Consider the following 17465-nt stretch of genomic DNA (forward strand, 5'->3'; position numbering starts at 1 on the left):
TAACGACTACTCATATCAAACAGTTTATTTCAATTTCATACTAATTTTATTTAAATGCGACACGGAAAAGTTAAGAATTATTTAACATTACTTATTATAAGAAAACATGATATATACATATGTACATATTTAATGGAATCAGGCGTTACCTTGCGGAAGTCAAGAAAGAAAAGGACCAATATTTAGCCACTTCCGCACATGTTCTTCTCCCGTATGTGCGGTAGTGGCTAAATATTGGTCCCTTTCTTACTTATATGTACATATGTTTGTATAATGGTATGTGTTATATCCATCTACTGTTTCCATGTTATAGTTGGAAGATATTGCGTCGTGTAATAAGACCGCCCATTATGCTTTTTTATTTACTATTTTAAAACTACGTATATATTTTGTAGCGTGTACAAAAAAGAGTATTAAATAATTTCTTCGAGGAGGTAGTTACAGTCCAAAGATCACTGCATTTTCCGCCAAAACAACGTTATCTTGTACAACCTTTTTTTCTACAAAAATCTCGAGGAAACGTCTTGACTTTGTAGAAACCCGAGTGCTTTGGCAGCGGCGCTCGGGGTTTTTACGTTCATTGCTGTATTCATCGCGTGAACTGTCGGCTGCTATCTTCCTTTGTTTGTTTACCAATTTGAATGGAATATAATACTTGTGTTTCTTTTTTAACATTACAGAAAGTGGAAAGTCTTTCAAATAGTTGAATGTAGAAATAGGGTTCCATATAGAAGCAGAAGTATCAAATGAATACTGGTCGGAATGCAAGCACTGGTATAGCAAATACAGGCTTTTCCGTTAGGTGTTTAAATTCAGGATTAAAATAAACTATAAAAAGATTAATTAGATTTTGAATAGAGATGAGTGTGATTATTGAATTACATGGGCTCAGTATTAAATTTGTATGATACCAGGTCGTTATATTTATTTAATAGTACCAGACTCATATAACCCTGTATAAAATAAAAAAATATTTGCTTGTTAGCTTAGAAATGGATACCATAGAAATTCCATAATAGTGTACCCCACAGAGATCTTTTACATATCTTACATCGTATATTTTTTTTAAATTTAGTCAATGGCTGTAATATATATAAATTAAGTACATTAGTATAAAAAATTCAAAATAACACACGTATCAAATTGATTATGTTTGGTGAAAGATTAAAATACATTGTACATGCGTCAATATTTCAAAAAAGGTAATTACAGAAAAATAATTGTGGTCAGATTTTTCTATACATTTCTAGAACGGTCGTTAGGATGCAACAAAGAGCTGTAATTATGTTACCATGTTCAATACATCGCAATTGATAAATGAATTGAACGGAACTCTTCGCTGTTCACTGCCGCTCTGTTATTAATGACAAATTGTATTCGCGAAACAAAGCGTGCAATGGCGACATTACATCTCATTAATATCGTGTAAATGAACTATTGTATAGTATTTAGGTGTGGCATCGCAGCTGGGACAATGGCGTTGAGTTATGGTTTATACCGCGGCTTTACTTGTGAAGTTAAAACTGATTCATTTTCTATTTCTTGTTTAGTTATGTAGTTTAGCTTTAATAGTATTTATGATTATTTCAATAATTTTTTTTTGAGTTAAAATCTATTAAAAGAATATTTATTCAACCTTTTAGTGGACGCTTTGTAAATGAAACGAAAAATATTTTGCTTTGCACAAAACTTAACAACCACTCATACAACTCGAATATTTTTTGAGGTTGTTAAATTTAGATAAAATATGATTAAATTTTCATGTTTTCTTTGAAGCTTTAATGAAGGGATATAAATGGAAATTTTGGGTAGAAAGCTGTTAAAATAACACTTCTCTTATTCCACACAAACCGCACATTGAACAAAAACGCATTGACATAATTTAATTTTTGCACTGCATGAAACGGTACAAACAACAAAATGTAAGATTCTGAATAATCATTTTTATCATTAAAGTAATAAACATTATGATTATTTTAACAACGTACTATTACTATATGTATATATTTAAGAGATTTATTTATATAGTGAAGAGTTCCTCAAACTTTTTTGTGTCCCCCTACTTACCTGATATTGATTTCCTGTACATTTCTAACTGTAGTGAAGTTTAGTGTTAAAAACTTAAAGTTAAAAACACATGTTAATTTATACATTTATTAATTGAATTTAAATTAAAACTACTCAAAATAAAATTTTGTATCTGTTATGTAAAATATACGTAACATTAAATAAACATAAAATAAACTATAAATAAAATAACCTAAGCAATAAGTCAATATTTTTAGTGAGAAGCTTATGCTTTAGTAATAAATTACTAAGAAATAAATAGCACTATCGTGGACCCTATTTTCATTTTATGGACCCCCAAATTTTTTTTCGCTGACGTAGACCCCTTGCAGGTTGTCATAGACTCCTAGGGGTCGATATAGACCACTTCGGGAATCGCTGATCTAGTGTTTCTATGAGATTGCTACTGACCTTTGGTATATAGTTATGTATACAGTATGACGTGAGATTTTTATGTCTATTTGTTCAATCGGTGAGTATGGGCACCATACTAATCAAATCATCATACAAGCTGTGGAAGCCGAGTGGTTGAGGACTGACTTGCTATAGTATGTCGCGGATTCGATTCCTTGGATACAGTTTCATATATAATTCACACTTAGTGCATTAATTATATAGGATTGTCACTGCTCACAAACAAGTTTACAGAGGTAGTAAACATACTATATACATACATACAACAATGTGATTTATGATATATGATGATATGGTCACCGATTTGTTATTTCACCATTGATAGGTTACAAATCGAAGTATATCGTACCAGCAAACAAAGCATAGCACGTTCAATCACAAGGTGGACAGGCAACTTTAGTAACGTAGAAGATTCTGGAGGCAGACAGTTTTTCAACGGGAACTATTTAAAATTTTATGGCTAATTTTTGTGATTTCGTATTAAATATCTTACTATAATGGTTAATAGATCAAAGTTCATATAGAAGATTGCGGTGTGTCTTTCCATCAGCCATAATATACTCCTTAGGTCGCGACAGACACGCCTCATACAAATTTCTATAAACTTCTCTAAGCGTGAACACGTTGTTTTGTTAATAACCCAGCTCAAAGTCATTGCCGTAGACGGCTACGACAGAGATATTAAGATTTGTCAGCGGCCGTCCGCAAAGATAACGTTCAAGGCACCAAGGCTTTGTGCTTGTGTTTATGAAGCCTTCATTTGAGGATTCTTGACGTCCATCTAAATATTGCTAGTATATTATAATATTTGTATTTCTGTTGATACGTAATGTATAAATTAACATTTTTAACACGAATTTTAATTAGTTCAAACGCAGAAAACTAGTCAACCTTCTCTGCTAGATGTAGAAGTAAGTAACAGAAGTAAGGCTCAGGTTAATAAATCATAATAAATCTTTGGTAAAGAACATCTTTGAAGACTGTCGTCTTTGCCTCTTAATTATAACATGAAATATATAGAAAAAATTAAGAAACACTATTTTTTTGAAATATGTAAAGATTTTTTCCAAATGATAACATAGGTCGCCAAATAATTGCTGCAACTAGTATATTTAGCGCAGTTGTAAAAGAATCTAGTAAAATACAATTTGACCGTATTTGTTTTGCACTCTTTTTAAATGCTTTTTAATGCTTTTTAATGCTTTATTTTAAATTGAGTAATATCATATAAGGATTGGTTATATGTTTTAAAAAAATTTAAGTGTTGAATGTATATCAGTTCATTTGTAAACAAATAGGTTAAAAACTTTTACATTTATCTCTAATCACCGTATATGGAATTAAAAATAAATAAATTGTTGAAGAAATTTATGAAAACTAAAGAGTAAAGAAATAAAAATGTGAAAGTGTAGAACCCTGGAGGGAACGCGGAGAAAGGTAGAAAATGGAAGAAAAGTACAGAGAGGAATGAAAGATATTGTGAAGAAAATTAGAGGAAAGACTAAAAGACATCGAGAGAGACGAAAGATGAGTATGAAAATTTATTTCCGGAAAAATTAATAAAGGCCTTGCCTGCCTTTGATAAAGGTTGAACCAGAGGCACCAAAACGGGACCAAAAAAGACCCTATATGAATTGATCACTATGATATGTTACATTAATTTGTTTTTTTTTTTTAATTTTATTGGAATTTGCTAAGCCAATAACATTAGGCAGTATAAAGTTTGCAGGGACAGACAGACAATAAATTATTTTGATGTGTAGTAATCGGAACTAGGAAAATGTTTTTAACAGCAAATGACCATTCATCATTCTCATTATCATTGTTAACGTACATCATTCGTTCAAGCTACATAAGTTATTAATCTATTAAGCGCGCAACCTCGCGCCAATTGATGTCGCCGCAATTGCCGCCCAAATCCCCGCCCGCCCAGCCTCCCGCCCGGTAATTACCACTTTCCGGTAATATCCCGCGATATCCGGCCATTGACGCCCACTTTAGCAGTTAATCGGATTTGCAGAGATTTAACTGTAATATAGCTTTGTGCATCGGCGATCCTTTACACCTGCTTTAACGTTTTAATTAAGCCTTATTTTGATTGCGACGTAGCGCCGCGCACGCCGTTTACGGTGCAGTGAACTACGTGTACAGCCTTTTTAATTACACAATCCAACACAGAATATAATGAATGATAAATCTTGAAATGTCATTCTTAATATTTACTTCTACGAATTTTATTACCATTTTTGTTTTTTTTTGTTTGTCACATAGCTTATAGATTAAATTAAAAATTAATTGTGATTAATGTAAATTTAATATGCCATACCATATGACCATCTGTGCCCGTGATTTCGTCCGCGTGGAATTTAACAAAGAAAAAATAAAAATAAAAATAGCCTAAGTTGTTCCTTATAATATTATATATCTACCTTTTCGGAGATTAATACATTTCGATCAACTAAAAACTATTAATTTCTATTAAAAGATAAAACGAATACATAGTATACTAATGTATGATTTTCGTTTCAGGTACGTTGCAAGGAATTTCTTCAAGTGCTTATGTAATAAGTAAGTTATTTTATACATTATTCTTTACAAAGAAACAAAGAAAATGCTTGTCATTGTTCTGTAATATCGGCTTGTCTTAGCCATTAACCGACAGCTGAACGTTTGCTGGTAGCGGTTGTAAGATTCATATTTAGTTGTTGTTTTCTTATATAACACTGGAAAAGTGTGAGTTGATAGAGCAATGGAGAAGGATGTTCTGAGTTTCTCTGCGGGATCGAATCAGAAATGAGAAGATCTGCAGAAGAACCAAGACCTGCCAAGCTCGATGCCAAAAGGATCGCGCTAAGTCTGGTAGTGTCCTTTGAGTCAAATTGTTATATATATCTTGAGAGATCCGTAAATCTGGGTTCAAGCGATTACAACTTTGAGTCGTCTGTGCCGTCTTATTGACCCACCAACAACACGTAAATATTCGTCCACGCTGAATTGCCTTTTCAAAATCAGATGCTTACAAAATATGTGTTCTCTATAACGAGAAGATTTCCTGTTGTTTATATAAAAGTGGAGTGATACAAAAATATATGCGTAAGCCGTAATTTGGGTCGGTTGAGCCGCAGCGAGCTCCGGTCAGTAGCACATAAGTTTCAATTTAGCCGGCTTACGTCCGGTTGCATATGCACGGATGCACCGCACGATAAACTTTTATTTATTTAACCGCTAATTATACTGGATATAAAATTATATCGAATATAACAAAATTATGACTCTTTTATAAAAGCCTTTAAACCCGATTTAGAGTTATCCGATGTTTTAATGCATGTCGTTAATATACGTTGTTTTTAATATTTTGTCATACCTTTATATAATAATAATAAATTTAATTTAAAATCTGTGTAGTTCATTTAAGTAAGTAATAATGTTCACTAAAAGAATACATTAAAATGTACGCAGAAGTAATACATACTTCCTTAAAGGTCTTGAAAGTGTAGTATCGTCAAGTAAGCTGATAGAAGCCCACTGCAAGGATATAGACCTACCTCATAGGTCGTTTAGATGCATAATAATAACATGTTTTAATTAATAAATTAGCTCTCATAATAGCAAGTAGGTTGTCATGTCTTGTCTCAGCAGGATTCCGCAACCAAGCGGCACTGCGCTCATTTTGCGTCGGGATAACCTTACTCAAGTCAACCCGAGTCCTTGAGAAATCCCAGCAGAACCTTGGTGTCCTAGGCGTAGCTATCAGATTATGTAAACGACATAGTCTTCTGCAGCGGAAACCACGAACTAATAAATGCAGTGTAGTACATCCACTCACAATGTGAACAGATAATCTTGTGAGCGTCATCGGAACATGCTGGATAGAGGTCGCTTTCCACTGTTCCTATTGGAAGACCCGTGTTCAGTTGTGGATATCCTAAGACAGAAGTTACTGTCCAGTTCTGTCTTGAATGCGCATTTGCTTTTAAAATAGTGGTTTTCAGATAACGCTGTTAATATGTGGCAGCTGTAGTTCAGCCTGTAGTCGGAAGTGATCAGCGGTTTTGAGGTGTGAATTAGGGCGGCGCCCGCCCCACATAGCGGCGAGTGTTCGTGTAACAATGGACAGGCGAGGCGGCGCTGCTATTCCAAACATGGAGCCTTCATATTTTTTTTTACACAGAAACCTGTTAGGTTTTTCCTGTACACTCTTTTTTCGGTTACGTAATATCGGAAGCCTATTGTTGGTGCGGACCAACGCTGTCGGCGCGCGTTTTGTTCTGTTCTGACAATTTTCATGATTTCTGTTCAGAATTTACTTTAAAAAACATTTTTTTAAAGCGCAGGTCTTGTTTTTAAATTCGTATTATCATCATTGTTGTACGAGGTAATTGGTTATAAACGTAAAAGGATTAAAGAGGTCAATATGTAACTTCTTACCTGTCTATTAATAAATAGTATAATTTATCTAAATATCACTGGCAACAGAAATAAAAACTAACCTAGCGAGAAAGTATTTTTATAAATTCTATTTCCAATATATTAAAATTAATTATTTTTTACTATCAATCCCTACAGACTTTGTATTACTAGTTATTTCAAGCTTGTCGCATTCAAATTGAAAAATATATTAATGTAACATATTAGAGTTATCACTTTGTACAGAATGGTTAGAAATTTGCTGACAAATAGGTTATATATTCATAGTTTTAAAGCTTAACGTCTGTTCTAAATCAAAGAGTTTTAAGTTGAGACTTAATTTGAACTTTACTTTACTATACATCAAATTAACATATGTTTATATATCTTGTTCATTTTTTCCATATAACCTATTAGTGTTTTTGTCAAGCCTGTCAACCTACTATTTTGCCTATTTTTTATTACCATCTAACCTATTATGGGCTGATTCATAAAAGATTCCCTTTTCCAATACTCCTTTAATTAAAGCGATCACTATCAAATATATTACATATAATTATTTTTGTGTAAGAACGTGAGTGGACAATAACTTCTAGCAGTACTAAATCTGCAAGGACAGATAGTAAACAATAATAAATTTTAATATTGTTTTTCCGAATTATTGTAGTATTTAACCTCACATTGTTTATTATTTTTGAAACCATTAGTTTCAGGACAAAGTGCACCATACATTAACTGAAAGAAAACGAGCTAAACATTCATCGTTGTAAACATGTTATAACTCTAAGCAATCAACCCGTGCAGACACAAATGTTTCTATTTATTTAATGGAATCCGGCGTTACCTCGCGGAAGTCCATCCTAAGTAAGAAAAGGACCAATATTTGTATTATATGTTATATATATGTTACACCGATTAGTGTAACATAACTAACTAACACTAATCAGTGTGACATTGCTCCTGAAGATGCCCCGTGGAGGGGTGAAACACGTGTTGAGTAATTTGGCGATGGCGGTTGTGTGATTCGCATTGTTTGCCGCATACGCATTTATCAGCGGGCTGGCGGGCGGTGCATTTTATTGCATGACTACCACTGCATGTGCGGAAGTGGCTAAATATTGGTCCTTTCCTTACTTAGGATGGACTTCCACGAGGTAACGCCTGATTCCATTAATTTTAGTGCATTTTATTGCATGACTACCACTGCATGTGCGGAAGTGGCTAAATATTGGTCCTTTTCTTACAAGTGTTTCTAGGTGAGACTTATATATATATTACTTTTTTTTTTAGTTATCTTATCTTCTGTCATTGTTTTATTTAGCTTATTAGTCTCCTTTTCAATAATTCAATTATAGTTGTCTATCTGTCTAGCTGTTTAGCCTATTCGTATTTTAACTTGGCCTATTAGTATCGCCGCAGCGCGGCAGGTGACGCAGTGATATCGTCAGTTTCCGATGCAACGGATATAATCTAGCCTAATTCGCCAATTGATGAGTATTTAGCCTGCCGCTGAGCGAGCGGACTGCACTTAATCCCCTAATTTGAACCAAACTCTCTATAATTATTACTTTATGTGTGTCCGGGATTAATCTCGTATCTCATTCCGTACGTCGAGTTTATCACTTGGCAATTTTCACAGCTAACAGTCCTTCCGTGCTATCTTTCTGTTCCAAGGACAATGAAATTATTATACATTATTTGGATTAAACTTACAGGAACCTTTTCATATTCAATAGTTGTTTTAACGGTGTGAGTCAACTGCCTCAAAGTCTTTACTTTTTTTTTAGTAACTTAACGTTAAATATTTAAATTTATATCATTATCAGAAGCCTTCAATAAATATCGTAAATCGTAAAAAATTCTGTCAAACTGCTCTTGTAAGAGTATACATAGTTGTTCAAAATTTTACGGAACCTAAATAAAGATATCAACGAAGTTACTTTTATTTTTAGCGTTTTTTGCTATTTTCCGTATATATAACATTATACATTATTCACATATACTAGTTTTTAATAAGTATGGATTAAATATTAATATAATTATTCCCCGATGAATTTTTTATTTCAGAGCTTCATTTATAATGTATTAACAGCTGTCTTCTGTAATAATCATCTTAGCATAGAAGCCTACAAGGCATAGGCTAGGCGTCACTCACAACCATTTGCACTTCTGATAAACACTTGTGTAATAATGAGATGGACATAAAAAATCCTATGCGTCTTGTCCATATTTATTTTAGGGTCTCCTTGTCCGGACGCTATACTGAGATCATCGATCAACGTCTGGTCTTCTATGTCAGCCATTATGATTATTTCAAAGCAAAGATGAATCTTTATTTTGACACGGTTCGTTCTAGTCTCTCCTGAACAATCCATATAATGCTAAAGAATTACATAAAAATTCTTTGAAAGAAATGTATATTGTTTTTTAAATTATTAGTAAACTCTGATAGCACAAATGTACACCAGGATGGTTAATAATACCATCTACTATTTAAAAATATTACCTTTGAAACAAAAAAGAAAATAAACCAACCTATTTAAACAGCTAACTGTGATTTCTCGAGTATAAACAGTGCCCTTGCATATATAATTTGTATAAAACTCTGCATTTCCCTCGGCGATCGACCTGCATCGTGAGAGCAGAGCAATTGCAATCTTATTTTTATTACTTTAAGTTCGGAGTTAGATTGGCGAGGCGCCGCTAGATGAACTTAGAAAGTGTATCCAGTTTCGAAATCAAATCTATTGTTGTGGGTTTGAGATGAGTTGTAATGCGATTCTCTCGAGACGAGAGCAGCGCGGCTGCAGCCGACGGATGCTGCGCCGGATTGTTTTACTCAAACTATTTATTTTGTTAACAACATTTATGTTAATTTATGGCACACCCATAGGTTTCATTTAACCTCAATATTTATTGTATTCATAATGAATTCTCTACTTTGGCTGTGGTCGTTTTTGTACGACAAGAGAAGAGATTCCAGAGCTCAAATAAATATTATATAAATTTGTTTATCAGAGAAAAAGCCTTTAGTGTTTTATAAAACCAGAATGAAATCAGTTTTAGTGACTTTATTCATTATTAGGATCTATATTCTTGACATTAGCTTTCGTCTGTGCCTTTGTTTTTAAATTTAAGTTTAATATTCGAACTTTTTTTTTGCTCACGCTTTTGCTAGTCATTATTTTAAAGACATCTTAACAATGTCCAGTTGTTAAAATGCGTTTCATTCTAACAAAGTTTAAATGTTTACAACGCACTTCCAATAGAACCCAGTGAGAGTGAGAATCTTATTATATTTGACTAACAGGCTACAATGTCATAGCAGACTTGGCTCCGACGGTTCGTGCGACAACAGTCTGTGCCGGTATTTCTTCTTTATTTATACCCTACAAACAAACGTTCTTCTGTTTCCAACTGCTATTTTTTAACATTCAAGCTATTTTACAATGCGATCACGTCAAACCCTAATATAATTTTTTACTGTTGTCGCGCTATTTCGAATAATATTTGCTAACACTCAGATGGTACATGGTTAAACATTACATTTATGTAGAAACATGTGCGCTAAGACCGTAAATGTATAATATTATTAGGTACTAAGCTATTACCACATCCCCTACTCTATATCCGTATTTGAAATATTTACAAAGTTTCTTGATTTCTCTAAAATCACAATAATCATGATATCAACCGATAGAAGCCCACTACAAGGCATAGACTTCTTTAAAAGATCGTCACGGCGGACGTCAGAAAATCGAGCTGTGCATGGGGACTCACTGACTACCTGCATAGGTTTAAACTCAAGTATCCACGTGCATCTATGATCCAGAGGTGGACCAGACCGTGGTGTAATATCTAGCTGTCCCATGTAAGAAAAGGACCAATATTTAGCCACTTCCGCACATGCAGTGGTAGTCGTGCAACAAAGTGCACCGCCCACCAGCCCTCTAATAAATGCACTTACTAGTGCTTATACTTAGGATGGACTTCCGCAAAGTAACGCGTGATTCTATTAAATAGCTGTCCCATGTTTGCAAAACAAATAGCCACGATGACCGCTCCAGCTACTTCCAGTGACCATAACTATGGTCCACATAACGCGGGGTCTACCCACGCCATGTCTACCTACCGACACGTGGTCACCACTAGAGAACCTTTCGGTCACAGCAGTCATCAGCTGCACAAGCAATGTACCTCGCCCACTGCCAATTCATATAAGCGATTTTTCGAGCTATGTCGATAATGTTGGTTCTCTGCGAATTACTTCATTTCAGATTCGATCTCACAGCGGTCTCCATTGACTAATATTGTTTAACGGTAGGGCATTAACTTTTAAGTGCATAGTGTATCTTTGCTGCTCGAGTGTGCAATAGATGAATAAAAATAAGAATTGTATTGCATATGCACTCAAATAACTCGCGTCGGCTGCATTAAGGCCGCGCTCTGTAACCGTAAAGGACCTCCCCCCTCCCGCGTCCGTCCCGTATCCTCCCGGACGATATACGAGACCGCAACGCGTTTATGGGCCGAGCATCGAACCCCGCACGGCCCGTATCTCAGCTGTAAATTAACGGCGCGCAGACGGGCCGACGCGGGCCCGCTGCGGCCGCTTTATGGACCCGCGCGTCTGCGATACCACGAGATGGATGCCGTTAGAGATGCCACTGCTCACCATCTGTACTGAGTTTATTTATTGCCATGCTTATACTGGTCGCTTATTATAAATGACTTCTTCTATTTATGAAAACATAACTCATTAAATAAATTTGTAAAAAAGGTTGCGAGTTCTCGGAATGACTGTAACATATGGACATGGAACATCTCGGTTCTACCCAAGACCCTGTCTGCCTTTAAGTACACAACAAACAAGTATAGTTTGATTTCATGGTGTAACTAGCTTACTTTTAGTTCTTATGCTTACCTTGTCTATATTTCTTCAATACCGGTGCAGTAAATTCCTCTTTTACCGTCGATTTTCTTTTTTTGACTTTGATTGACCATCTTGCGCAAAATTCTTAAAGGCCGATAATACACAAAAGTAATTGTCACACATTCATATTGTTATAGACAGTGAGGTTGAAAATAATGACAGCTGTCAAAACTATTGACAGATGTCAAAATATTTAATTAGGTTTATATATATCCCCATCGTCATTATTTATCAGCATTAGGAGGAAATGTCGACAACTTTTATATCTAAAGCTTTTCCCCTATATACTTCCAGTTAAACCGATCGGAAGCCACCAGCCTCCAGCGTGTGTCCACCTTGTGGGTCGATCTGGTCTCCAATCAGAAATCTTAAGATCCCATTTATTCCAGGCGCTATGTGGCCTATCCACTGTACTATATTGGTTACTTTCGTTCATCTACAAATCTCCTAACTCATGATTTAATTCAGAAGAGAAATTTCAGGCATAACATTTTTCAAAGCATTGTTGACGATTGATCTTAATAAGCTGTTGACTGGTTTAGTTTAAGTTTTATTTGATGTAACAGACTTTTCTGTAAGCTCGGCGCTAAAGTTGAAGATAGGATGACCGACTCCCCCAACATTAACGAGTCGATTTCCAGAAAAAATATACTATAGCTCTCTTTATTTATTTGATTGCTATTTATACATGATTTGGTGTTTCTTACTCGTATATACCAGTTATATTTTTAATAACATTTGGTAATATCTTATGTACATTTTGTATATAATTTTTCATTGTTAGAGAGTGAAAATAGAAAAAAAATAGTGTAGTGTTCTCTAGAAGAGCGCGCTGCGGTGCTGCCTCGCCGAGCTGCAATCTGCACGGCAAACAATATGACTTCCGCGTGTGTTTGTTTAACGCTGTTTATGGCGCGCTTTGTTTTCTAAACACCGACAGCACTAGGCGCTGGAATTTAAAACCTATTCTTTTACATTTACAGTTGATATTACAACGCGGTTGGGTTTAGCTCACGCGTTAATACCACTTTTCTTATCAGAACACAAACTGAAGCCGTTGTTGCTTACCAGCATTAAGTCGTTGTTAATAATTTTAAATAAGGAATCTTTTACCAGTGTGCAAAGCCTTAATTATGAATACGACGCCTGGTCAGCCACCAACTCTGATCAAAATCTAAATCTTTTTGCAGAATCCTTGCACTTCATTTGACAGAAATAAATTTAATACATAACTACTAAAATATTCTTTAAAAGCGCAAAGGATTTTAAATGAAAATAAAGCTTAGCAATAATATGCCGAAAGACCGCTTATCGTGGTCATTTTTGGGAGAGGCCTAAGCCTTATAGTGGGCATCTATCGGTTGACATAAATTAATAAATTTATACAGCCTAATAATGAAATTTGTAGATAGAATAGGACGCGCTGGAACCCACGTAGATTCATTTGAAATTAAAGGATGTAATTGTAGATAATTCTAATAGTATCCCTTTTAACAACTTTTATAGGTTTAAATGATCCATCCACAAACATAGCGCTTTTTCCTGGTATCGGTTTTGCTTAAGATTCTACAGTCATTGGGCTTACTTTACCTAACTTAAAATTAACTGAATGATTCTTTTACCAATGACGATGTAACTTATGTTGTTCTCGTCGGTGGTCAGCTTAGACCAGCTTGACTGGAAAGTCTTGTACTAATGCTTTCCGGCCTCTGGTATGTAGGCGAAATGTTATATTATTTGCTCATTAGCGATACGTTCCGTACCGACGATGTATACAAGTAATTGTTTGCTAATTATATTAATTCAAACAATATATAATTATAGAATAATCAATCGGCTAACATTGCAGCAGACTCTATGTAATTAGACAAATCGGAGCGTTATTGTTTCGCACGGCGTCGATAGATGGCGTTAGAGTCACATACAGTCTATTGCCTGGCGTTATTATTTCACTTTGGTCGCAATCGCTCGGTTGTGACGAAATTAATTAACTTATAAGAATCAACTGAGGCATGACATGCATATTTATAATACAATTATCAATATGCATGATAAAACAACTGACCTACCCTTCAACAAGATTGCTGAATGAATATCAAATATCAGCACAAGCCGAGTTCTTCTCTTGGAGGTCTTTGTCTTCGTTAACTAAGAGCAAGGTAGCCTTAATACGTTGGAATAAAAAGTGTTACGACCCGTACAGATGTTTCTGAAATGATTGATTTGATTGACTGATTTGTTTATCACTGTCAGATGGCAAATGTCTAGACTATTCGTTCTGTACATACAGATATAAAGATACATATTAACGATGATCAATACGTAAATATAAATTTTATGATAACGAGTGGATAATTTAAAATTAGTTTAATAAATCGAATATTACAAAAAGTAATCATATGTGATTGACTGCGGTGTGTTAAAAAAATCCTTTAAAATTTGCTGTCTATGGTTATCAATGTTATTAAAGAAATTGTACTGAAATAAAAGAAGGCGATTAGAATAATTTTATAGCTATGAGTATCCATGGAATGTTAAGAAGAAGAAAAAATCCTTTAAATATTATTTAGGATAATTTTGATGGTTTTTACTTGCTACAACCCCTTAGTGGTCTTAGTGGTCCATAGTTTAAGTCCTATGAACAATGGAAAGCAAGCCTCATAAACTGATAACTTAAAGTGGTTCTTAGTGGACATGTACTTAGTTCTTAATAAAAGCTTACAAAGTTTCTTGCGCCGTGAACTTTAAGCGTTTAGATGAGTAGAACACTGACATTCCAGAGCATTTGTGAAAGTGAACATAAAAAACTGTCTGAGTTTGTTGTGCGCTTCTCTTAGTCCAGGGCGCTTTAGAAAAAGTAGTAACTTTCATTTGAAGAAAAGATGGAAGATTAAATTAATTTATTCAATATTGGAACTTATGACAGAAATGTTATTGATCGTTTTTTAATCTATTTTATTTTTGACTTTACTCCGCTTAGCAAAGTGTTATAGTTGTAGAGAAGATGCAGGAACAAACTCCACAACAACACATATTTTAATAAAGGTTAACAACATCGAATTCTACATATGCTCGTTTCCAGATATAGCCTAAATGAAATCGAAATAATCAAGCGATATTACTGTCAACGATTCTTGTCATTTCGATATTTATTAACTGAATAATAAACCTTTTCCGTTAATTTACTTTTAATAATCGATTAAGAAATGAGGAGATCAGCATAGGAGCAAAAATTACCGACGTTTCTCGAAGAATTGGTCGTTGGAAGTGGCTGTGGGAGGAGCATATCGCTCGTTCAACTGACGGCCGTTAGGTTTTTTTTTAAATTTAATATTACAAAGTTTTCCTCTAACATAGTCAGAGCCTATATATCTAATTTACAATTTCTAGACGGCGGGGGGAAATCTTCAAATGGACGTCTGGGAATGGAGGGCCTAGACAGTGTCAGACTCTTACTGACTAAAACCCCCCTCCGACGGCTCTGTTACAATTAAATTTCTTAAATTTATACATTTCCTCGGTCGTTAGGTATAAAGGTATATAGTTTATAAAGGTTATAAAGGTTCTCGTGAGGCAGCCAATAGTCGCAGACCCGGTGCACTAGGTGGACTGGCGACATAGTCAAGTTCTCGGCGGGTCGCTGGTTGCAGGCGACCAGGAATTATTGGCAACTTTGTGGAAAACCTATGCCTTGGGGTCTTTTTATGGCTCTATTTTTGTGGGCCTCTCGTATTTGCCCCATCCAGGGTATACAGGGACAATTTTTAAAAACAAAATTTCATCCTTTTGTTTGCGTTCTAATCTTTTTTCTCTTTCTCAGTGCCATTTATTAATTCATTTCTTGTTCTTACCAAATTATTTCATTCCTTTAATTTTTTCCTAATCCTTCCATTCATCACAAAAATACTACTGGTTTACATTCTGTTCTGTTTTGCTTTATTTTTACTTCCTTGTTTGACGTGGTGCTGCTGATGAAGAATGTAATAGATGACTAATTTGATCTTATTGCGAATGTAGATAAGAATAATAACAATTAAACGATTTTTTTACGTGAGAGGTTGCTGGTAAAAAATCTAGATTATTGCTCAACACCTGTAAATGCAATTTAAGTAGATCTGTGATAAAATCGGTGCGTGCCTGGATTGGTTTTTATTCACCACATACGTGAATTACAAACAGCCGTAAGCGGGCTGGGCGCGTGTAGGACTCTTTTTGTTTTTGCGCGGGAAATAGAACGCAAGTAGTGCTGAATTACGACGCTTGCGGAAAAATCAGCCCAAGCATTTGTTTTCAACTAGTAACAGAGAAAGAATATTAAACTAGAGCGTTCTATTAACAAAAGTATGAGCGTGATTTGAAGTGAGTGCGTGTATATTGAATTAGAAATTTTGACGTCGGCGGAAAACTGTAATTTCGAATGTTTGTGGCGTGTATTATTAATGCATATAGTATAAAGTGTGAAGTATACATTATATATAATGTAGTTTATAACTTAAAGGTGTTATTAAAAACGTTTTTTGATTTTTTTCTTTCTGAGTAAAAGACCTTTCTTTTGTAGGAGTATCAAGTGGTATCGAAAGGGCCTAGTGAGGGAAAGTCTGTGTTAAAAATTTGTAGTTTCGTAAATTGATAACTTACTATACTATCTTAAAGGGTTTACAAAAATTCAGCAATTGAAGCGACGAAGGTTCTGTAATTTTGATCGGTGACTCCATGTGAAGTTGATGTTGTGACAAAATTTACACAGCAAATTTTAATGTTCTTGGAAATATAGCAATAGGTATGAGGTACGGTGGTGCAACGAGTCGTATACATAACATTCTTTAGTTCAGGGATATTGAGTCTATATATGTATCGTGGTAAAGCCTTCGACTAGTGACATTTTAAATGAATAGTACGTTTTGTTTACAATCTAAATATTATTAATAAAATAACTCTAATTAACAACCAGGATACACAGCCTTATGTCCGAATGGTAGCTTCACTGAGTACATAGCTACCTTTCCACCACCCATACTAAAAATCTACTTCGATCACGGGCCAATAAAGTAAGTTCAAAGTAGGATTTTGGACGTTTCAGATTTGAATTGGAACAAGCGCAGAGATATCTGATAGCTAGACTTTGCGGTCAAGAGAAATTCCAACTTTGATCATTGAATTGTATCAAGCTCACTTACAGGTATATGATACTAGACGCTATAAGTACAGTCTACTTTGGCACACGTCTCATGGATCCAGTATGGCGATTCAAGGCAATTAAAACTAAAGGAATATTATAATACCACTTGCTAAAGGCATTTATATGCATGCTTTATTAAAAACTGCAGCAGTACAAAAACTTTATACATTATGGAACGAACAGAAAAAATGCCATCTTTTTTGTATACAATACTGCAAGCACACAAATAAAAATAAAGAGAGTTAAAATTTGAGTGCCTGTTTTTAATATTAAAACACCCACCTTTTACTGCATGCATATGAATAAATATATGGTACATATACCAAAATTACATTTTTTTAATTTTTGTCTGTTTGTTCCGGCAAATCTCTGAAATGGCTAAACCGATTTTGATTTTGGCAGGTCGCTGATGTACTAAGGAGTAACTAAGGCTATTTTTGTCTAAAAAAATTCTCTAATGAAGTA

General features: G+C 34.7%; 1 protein-coding gene across 1 annotated transcript in view; it reads left to right on the forward strand.

Annotated features, from left to right (window-relative positions):
* Positions 1-17465, forward strand: part of mgl (megalin) — a 243496-nt gene that overhangs the window by 52749 nt on the left and 173282 nt on the right. The gene's annotated exons all lie outside the window — the stretch shown is intronic.

Source organism: Battus philenor, unplaced genomic scaffold (assembly GCF_028537555.1).
Source record: "Battus philenor isolate CCGP_79_NKW_IND1 unplaced genomic scaffold, ilBatPhil1.0.hap1 SCAF_16, whole genome shotgun sequence".
NCBI classification, from domain to species: Eukaryota; Metazoa; Arthropoda; class Insecta; order Lepidoptera; family Papilionidae; genus Battus; species Battus philenor.